General features: G+C 40.6%; 1 non-coding gene across 1 annotated transcript; it reads left to right on the forward strand.

The window, feature by feature from the left end:
* Positions 1-3,729: 3,729 nt before the first annotated feature.
* Positions 3,730-3,836, forward strand: LOC136139550 (U6 spliceosomal RNA). The gene has a single exon (XR_010657074.1). It is a non-coding gene; the product is annotated as a U6 spliceosomal RNA (small nuclear RNA).
* Positions 3,837-9,630: the final 5,794 nt, after the last annotated feature.

Genomic DNA, 9,630 nt, shown 5'->3' on the forward strand with positions numbered 1-9,630 from the left:
TCATTAGAGAAATGCAAATCAAAATCACAATGAGATACCACTTCACCCCCACTAGGACGGCTATAATTTTTTTTTTTTTTTTTTTGCGGTACGCGGGCCTCGCACTGTTGTGGCCTCTCCCGTTGCGGAGCACAGAATGCGCAGGCTCAGCGGCCATGGCTCACGGGCACAGCCGCTCTGCGGCACGTGGTATCTTCGCGGACCGGGGCACGAACCCGTGTCCCCTGCATCGGCAGGCGGACTCTCAACCACTGCGCCACCAGGGAAGCCCTATAATTTTTTTTTTAATGGAAAATAACAAGTGTTGGCAAGGATGAGGAGAAATTGGACCACTTGTGTGTTGCTGGTGGGAATGTAAAATGGTGCAGCCACTGTGGAGAATAATTTGGCAGTTCCTCAAAAAAGTTAAACATTAGATTTACCGTATGACCCAGCAATTCCACTTCCAGTATATATCCAAAAAGAATTGCAAAGAGGTACTAAAACAAATGCATGTACATACATGATCATAGCAGCACTATTCACATAATTTAGATAGAATATTCAGTTGGTGCCCTCAGAAAAGGTTTGCAATGGAAAAAGTGGGACAAGATTAGCCCAAGAATAAAAGCTGCTTTGGTTCACCTGACGAAGCTTAAAAACAAACCGAAAAGAATCAAACTGTGTCTAAGTAACTTAATCACATCTCAGAACAAAGGTCAAGAAAATTGATAGGAATAGAAAAATAGGTAGTGGACTTCCCTGGTGACGCAGTGGTTAAGAATCCACCTGCCAGTGCAGGGGAGACCGGTTCGATCCCTGATCCAGGAAGATCCCACGTGCCATGGAGCAACTAAGCCCGTGCACCACGGCTGCTGAGCCTGTGCTCTGGAGCCTGCAAGCCACGACTACTGAGCCCACGTGCCACGACTACTGAAGCCCACGTGCCTAAAGCCCGTGCTCCTCAACAAGAGAAGCTACTGCAATGAGAAGTCCGCACATGGCAACAAAGAGTAGCCCCTGCTCTCCTCAACTAGAGAAAGCCTGCACGCAGCAACAAAGACACAATGCATCCATAAATAAATAAATAAATAAGAAAAAGAAAAATGGGTCGTAGTTTTTCATTACATTCTTGGTATTATGATTGATGCAGCATGGAGACTGGGCTTTTAAAAGTCTTTTGCGGGCTTCCCAGGTGGCGCAGTGGTTGAGAGTCCGCCTGCCGATGCAGGGGACGCGGGTTCGTGCCCCGGTCCGGGAAGATCCCACATGCCGTGGAGCGGCTGGGCCTGTGAGCCATGGCCGCTGGGCCTGTGCGTACGGAGCCTGTGCTCCGCGATGGGAGAGGCCACAGCAGTGAGAGGCCCGTGTACTGCAAAAAAAAAAAAAAAAAAGTCTTTTGCTACAGAGTGTTGAATTTTATTCTGTCAGACAGTTAAATTGTTGATGGGTCACCTTGGCCTTGTTGAAGCTTGGTTTGAGTCTTTGCTAAGGTGGGTCTCTTTTGGTTTGACGCTTAATCCTACAGCATGGTGCTTACTCCTGGAGCATGGTCCTTATCCCTAAAACACAGTCTTCCTGGGGTCTCCATTGAATGCCCTGTGTTTCTCCACTCTGGCTGGGTCAGAACTCCAATACTGGGTTGCCCCAGTATCCTGAAGTCTCTGAAATCTCTGTTTAACTCTCAGCCCCTCAGCAGCTATTTTCTACCAGACCTTGTGAACGATCACCCCGGGCATAGGCAGCTTAGCAGTTGTCTAGGTCCCTGAAGGGAACCCCTTTGCAGATTTCTGGGGTCTCTCTCTGCAGTTTTCTCCACTCCATACCCTGTGAGTTCCCACCCCCTTAGCAGCTCTGAACTCTGGTCAGTTTCCTCCATGAGACCCCTGCTTTTCTACCCAGTACAACTGCTGTTATATGCTTGGGCTCCACCTAACCCTCTGAAACTTGGAAACCACCTTCCCTGCAAGAAAGCTGAGATGAATATGGGGTTTGCCTCTTGTGCTACCCTTCTCTCAAGGTAGCAGCTCAGCACTTCCCCAAGGCCTGAAATCACTTGTTTCATATCTTTTGTTTGCTTTTATAGTTATTTATAAGGAGAAGTAAAGGCTGATCACAGCTACTGAGTCATGGCTGGAACTAGAAAATCCATAATATATTTTTATTCATTTATTTTTATTGAGGTAAAATTCACATAAACCACAGCAAGATCTTTTTTTGACCCACCTCCTAGAGTAACGGAAATAAAAACAAAAATAAACAAATGGGATTTAATTAAACGTAAAAGCTTTTGCACAGCAAAGGAAACCATAAACAAGACAAAAAGACAACCTTCAGAATGGGAGAAAATATTTGCAAATGAAACAATAGACAAAGGATTAATCTCCAAAACATACAAGCAGCTCATGGAGCTCAATATCCAAAAAACAAATAATCCAGTTAAAAAATGGGCAGAAGATCTAAATAGACATTTCACCAAGGAAGACATACAGGTGGCCAAGAGGCGCATGAAAAGATGCACAACATCACTAATTATTAGAGAAACGCAAATCAAAATTACAATGAGGTATCAACTCACGCCAGTCAGAATGTCCATTATCAAAAAATCTAGAAACAATAAATGCTGGAAAGGGTGTGGTGAAAAGGGAACTCTCCCGCACTGTTGATGGGAATGTAAATTGATACAACCACTATGGAAAACAGTATGGAGGTTCCTTAAAAAACTAAAAATAGAATTACCATATGACCCAGTGATCCCACTACTGGGCATATACCCTGAGAAAACCAAAATGAGATATGTACCACAATGTTCACTGCAGCACTATTTACAATAGCCAGGACAAGGAACCAACTTAAATGTCCATCAACAGCTGAATGGATAAGGAAGACGTGGCCCATATATACAATGGAATATTACTCAGCCATAAAAAGAAACGAAATTGAGTTATTTGTAGTGAGGTGGATGTACATAGAGTCTGTCATACAGAGTGAAGTCAGAAAGAGAAAAACAAATACCATATTCTAACTCATACATGTGGAATCTAAAAAAAAAAAAAAAAAAGGTACTGATGAACCTAGTTGCAGGGCAGGAATAAAGGTGTAGACATAGAGAATGGACTTGAGGACACAGGGTGGGAGGGGGAAGCTGGGGCAAAGTGAGAGTAGCATCGACATATATACACTACCAAATGTAAAATAGTTAGCTAGTGGGAAGCAGCAGCATAGCACGGGGAGATCGGCTCGGTGCTTTGCGATGACCAGAGGGGTGGGTTAGGGAGGGTGGGAGGGAGGCTAAGAGGGAGGGGATATGGGGACACGTGTATGCAGATGGCCGATTCGCTTTGTTGTTCAACAGAAATTAACACAGTATTGTGCAGCAATTATATTCCAATAAAGAGCTATTAAAAAATTAATATTTTAAAGTGAACAATCCATTTTGACTCTAGTTTACAGCAGTAAGTTCAATGACTTACAGGAAATCAAAAAATTCTTTGAAGAACAAAACTTTCTAAGACTGAACCAAGAAGAAGTGAAAAATCTGAATCACCCCATATCTGTTAAAGAAATTGAATTCGTAATTTAAAACCTTCCCACAAAGAAAACTCCAGGCCTATGTGGCTTAACTGGTGAATTCTATTAAAAAATTTAAAAAGAAAATTCCAATTTTATACAAATGTTTTCAGAGAACAAAGGAAGAAAAACAATTCCAAACCAGCATAACATAACCCTAATATCAAAATCTGACAAAGGGTGCTTGTTTTGGCAGCACATATACTAAAATTGTGATGATACAGAGCAGATCAGTATGGCCCCTGCACAAGGATGATACACAGATTCTTAAAGTGTTCCATACTTTTCTCTCACTTCTTCCATTGGATGAAGGAAAAACAAACCATGGCTCCCCACCCAGCCCTCCCTTCCTCTCCCTTCAACAGTTTCTCCATGGGAAAAATCAACATGTGTGAATAAAGACACCAATTGAATGGCAAAAAATAAAAATCTGACATAAGGCATTATAAGAAAAGAAAATTTCAAGCCCAAATCACTTATGAATATAGACATTAACATCCTAAACAAAATATTAGCATATTAAATCTGCCAATTCATAAAAAACAATACATCATGACTAAATGTGGTTTATCCCAGGAATGCAAGGCTAGTTTCATATGCAAAAACCAATCAATGTAATTCACAATGTTAATAGAATAGAGGAGAACAACTGTCTGAACATCTCAATAGATTCAAGAAAAGCATATAACAAAATCAAACTGATTCATGATTTTTTAAAAAAGAGAAAGAAAACTCTCAGCAAACAAGGGATAACATGAAACTTGCTCAATCTAGTAAAAAATATCTATGAAAATCTACAGCTAACATCATACCTAGTGGTGAAAGACTGAACACCTTCCCCTAAAATTCATAACAACACAAGGATTCTTACCACAACTCTTCAACATAGATTCAGGGATCTTAACCAATGTAACAAGGCAAGAAAAAGAAATAAAATATATAAAAATTGATATTGAAGAATAAAACTACTTGCAGATTACATGATTTAATGCATGGAAAATTCAAAGGAATCTATAAAACCACTACTATAACTAATGGGAGGATTTGCATAATAAAAAGACAATGTAAAAAAATCAATTGCATTTCTATATATTAGCAATGAATAATTGAAAAATAAAAATTTAAAAGAACTTCTACAAAAATACCAAAAAACGTTAAATACTTAGGGAAAATTTTAACAAAATAGGACTAAGACATGTACACCGAAAACTACATAACATTCCTGAGAGGAATTTTAAAGGTTTACAATGTCCATTGATTGGAAGACTCAATACTGTTAAGATATTAATTCTGCAAATTGATCTATAGATTGAGTGCATTGACCTATAGATTCTAATCAGAAACTCAGCTGTTTTTTTCTTGTAGAAATCAACATGCTTATTTTAAAGTTTATATGGCAATTCAACTGACCTAGAAGAATCAAACTATTCTGAAAAGCAATAAAGTTGGAAGACTTATATTACCTGCTTTTAAGACGTTCTATGTTATTGACGTAAGGATCAATGACAACAGAATAGAGAGCCTAGAAATAGGTCAATACACATATGGTTCAGTTGAATTTTGACAAAGTCTCAAAGGTAATTTAATGGGGAAAAGATAATCTTTTCAACATATAGTTCTGGAACAACTGCATATCCATATGGAAAATAATGACCATTAGTTCATACCTTACACTATACACCAAAATTAACTCAAATGGATTAGAGGTCTAAATGTGAAAGCTAAGACAATAAAGCTTCTCGAAAAAGCTTCTAAAACAGGAAATATCTTTATGACCTTGGGGTAAGCAAAAATTTCTTAAGACCCAAAAGGCACTAACCATAAAAGAAACATAAATAAATTGTACTTCATCAAAATTAAAAACTCCTGTTCTTCAGAATATATAATTAAGAAAGTGGATAGACAGCCACAGACTAAAAGAAAATACTTGCAATACATAGAGCTGGCAAAGGACTCATATTCAAAATATATAAAAACTCCTACAAATTAAAAATAAAAGACAATGCAATGAAAAAGAACAACAGACTTAAAGTATTTCAAAAACTAAATATCTAGATATCTGAAAACTAGATATCTGAATATCCAATAATCATGTGAAAAGGTGCTCCACATCATTTGTCATCAGGAACATACAAATTAAAACCAAAATGAGGGGCTTCCTTGGTGGCTCAGTGGTTAAGAATCCATCTGCCAATGCAGGGGACATGGGTTTGAGCCCTGGCCTGGGAAGATCCCACATGCCGTGGAGCAAATAAGTCTGTGCGTCACAACTACTTAGTCTGTGCTTTAGAGCCCATGAGCCACAACCACTGAGCCCAAGTGCCACAACCACTGAAGCCCGTGTGCCTAGAGCCTGTGCTCTGCAGCAAAAGAAGTCACTGCAAGGAGAAGCCCACACACCACAACTAAGAGTAGCCCCTGCTCACTGCAACTAGAGAAAGCCCGTATGCAGCAACAAAGATCCAAAGCAGCCAAAAATAAATAAATAAATAAATAAATTTATAAAAAAACCCACAATGAGATAGACCTTTACACCCACTTAAATGGATAAAATTTAAAACACTGAAAATACCCAGCACTGGCAAGGTTATGGAGCAAATGGAACTCTCATTTATTTCTGGTTGGAATATGAAATGGTACTACCACCTTGGACAACTGTTTGGTACTTTTTAATAAAGTTAAACATACATTTATCATATAATACAGAGATTCAAGTTGGTCACACAAATTTGCACATAATGGCCAAAAACTGGAAAAACCCAAATGAACATTTATGGGAATAAACAAATTGTGGTATAGAAATAAACAGCAGAATGCTACTCTGCCCAGGCTGGGTAACTTAACAAAATACCACAGACTGGGTAACTTAAACAACAGACATTTATTTCTCACAGTTCTGGAGCCTGGGAAGTCCAAGATCAAGGTGCTGCCCAAGTAGGTTTCTGAGGCCTCTTCTTTTGGCTAGGAGGTGGCCACCATGTTGCTGTGTGTTCACATGACCTTTGCCTTGTGCCTCTTCTTATAAGGACACTAATCCTATTGGATCAAGGCCCCACCCTTATAACCTCACAACCTAATTATTTCCTTAAAGGCCCCATCTCCAAATACAGCCGCACTGAGGTTTAGAGCTTCAACATATGAATTTGGGGGGAACACAAGCACTCAATGTACAACAGGAACAACAAGGAAACTACTGTTACTTGAAACAACATAACTGAATATTTTAAAAACTATAATTCCAAAAATATGATGTTTAAGAAGAGACAAAATGGATCTATGATGTTATAAATCAGAATAGCGGTTTCTTCTGCATGGATGAAAAGGGATTAATGGAAAAGTGGCATGAGGGAAATTTTTAAAGTGATGGAAATGTTTTTTCTTGGTGGGAGGGATGGTGACAAGTGAATACCTTTGCCAAAATGCATAGAGCTGTATTGCATTCCCCCAAATTAATGCATTTATTGCATATAAATTATGGCTCACTAGAGTACATTTCTCTATATCAACTCATATGGAGTTACCTCTATCTTTGTAGCAGCTATATTGTCTTCTGTATATGAATGCATCATAATTTATTAAACTATTTCTCCATTGCTATATATTTATATGGCTTACAAGTTTTTGCTATTATTGGTAATGCTGTCGTGAACATACTTAAGGATAGATTCCTAGGTGGGATCGTTAGAGCATTTTCTCTGTAAAGATGAAGAATCTGAAGCCCAGAAACAAGAGGAGACTTCTCCAAGGCCTACCGCAATTACGCACTGTGTTATGGTGGTAGAAGTTGGAACTGAAGAGGTCTCTGTGGCTCCACAGAAATACTGTTGGGGAGCAGGAAGGCAATGCTGGGCTTCCAACCAGAATAATAGAAACCATTTAGACTAATTCCACTTCCCTCTCTGTCTAACTCCTACTCATCCTGTGGGTAAAAAATGCCTTTGGGCTGCCTTAATTTAACATTATGCTAAGTTAATTCCTGGGATCCCGTAATACCCTAGGCTTAATAATAGCTCACTATGTGCCAAGTAATGCGGTAGCACTTTAAATGCATTATCTCCTTTAACCCTCACAACTCCATAAGACACAGCTGTTATGAATTCCATGCCCATTTTATAGATGGGGAAACTGAGGCTTAAACAGTTTAAGTAAATTGCCCAAGGCTACACAGCCAAAAATTAGTATAAACAGGTTTCAAACCCAGGTCCCTGATACAAAAGGGACTCTGTTATACTATACTACCTCTCAGGAACGGTACTTCACAGGCTGTTGTTGTGAAGGTTACATGAAATGGTTGCAGTGTTCATTACCGGCCTCTCGACAACTTGAAGGCAGTTACTGTGCCTTTATCTCTGTCCTCCTAACATCTGGTGCATAATGGAGTTCAAAGGGCTTAGCCCTGTGCCTGACACAGAGCAAGCACTCAATGAGCGCTAATTATTATCATTATTGGAACCCAATAGACATTTGTTGAGTAAGTAAACATTTGCATGAATGACTAATTATCTAGAGTATTCTTTCAGCAAATAATGAACAGAGGGACAACAGGTTGCAGGCCTCCTCTCCTGCCAAGCCTCTCATTTGGAGGCAGCTGACCCATGAAGGAATCGCCAGCCCTCTTCTGTTCACATGTCTGCTCCCCCACGGGATACGGAAGCAGGAAGGGCATCTGACTCAGCGCTGCAGCTCCAGTCCCAGCTCAGTGTACCACAGTGTTGTGCAGAGTGTTCTTTCCTTCATGCACAGCGTATTTGTGCATAAGGAAAGAACCAGCTGGCGTGGTGGCGGTGCCCTGTGTGTGTCTGTGTGCGTGCGTCTCTTCCTTCCCCTCACAGTGAAGCCAACTGACAATGGGGTGGGGTTGAGGGGGTGCTTAATACAAAGCTCTGGGCAACACCACAGCACACAAAGGACGAATACAGGCTTAAGGAGGAATAGTCATGTACTCAGGGTCCAAGAACATCAGGCCCTTGAGCCTCTGTTATATGTTTCTATTCTGTTGCTTCATCTTCTTCAGAGGAAGACCCTGCATCATGGAGGCAACGGGTTTAGGTTGGGGAAGAGCCTGCTCAGCCTCCTAAGCCAGATGAATGCTGCTTCCCTTGACCCACACGACCTTGGATGCTGGTTAGCATTCGGAGCCTCTGTCAGTTTATTAACTGACATTCACTCAAACCTCACTCTGGACCCTTCTCTGATGTTTGTCTGCCTGGATCCTGCTTCCCCCTGCCTAGTGCCTTGATTAGCTTCTATCTTTGGCAGGGAGGCCTCCCCTGGCCTTCCCAGTCCAGCTGCCTTGCTCGGGGAAGATCCCATCACAGACTTGAGATTTGAACCTTTCAGTTCCTCGGCCCGATTGGCTGACGCTACCCACTTCTTGGCATGGGTGGGAGCAGGGGGCAGCATGCCCCAAGAGCATGGGGACCAGAAGTGGCACCTGAAGCACTTGACAAGACCACAGTTTTCTTTTCCCCACCTGGCTCCCGCCTCACCTAGTTACTGAAGTCTTCATCTAAGGCCACCAAAATCCCTCACTCTCATTTCTGTAGTGAAGTTTTCAGAGCCTCGCTCACTGAAGGCAGTTTTGATTTATGTCTTATGGTTAACCTAAAAGTCTTAAGTAGACATTTCTTGTCTGAAATGTCTGTCACTCTGTTATTATAGACACAATATAACAAGAAATACATTTTCATATAGACTGTAAGCGAAAAGACAAATTGTTCTCGAGCTTATATATCCTTGCGTGATTTGAAAACATCAAGCCAGAGATGGAAAATACAAGAGGAGAGATAGGGAGGAAGAATCAAAAAAGTATCCAAGCATTAGGAGTTTCTGAAAAAAGAGGATGAAAACACAGAGGAGAGGAAATTATCAAAGAAATAATACAGGAAAATTTCTCAGAGATGAAGGACACAAGACCTCAGAACAGTGTGTGAAGCAGGCCCACACCTGAAACAGGGAACATCACTGAACTAGAGGTCAGCCAGGATAAGGAGAGCACCCTAAAATCTTTCACTGAGGGTTAGGTCCCTAGAAAGTGATAGAATGAAAATGGATCAGGGTTTTCAATAGAAAAATCTATAT

This window comes from Phocoena phocoena, chromosome 19, assembly GCF_963924675.1.
Source record: "Phocoena phocoena chromosome 19, mPhoPho1.1, whole genome shotgun sequence".
Taxonomy (NCBI): Eukaryota; Metazoa; Chordata; class Mammalia; order Artiodactyla; family Phocoenidae; genus Phocoena; species Phocoena phocoena.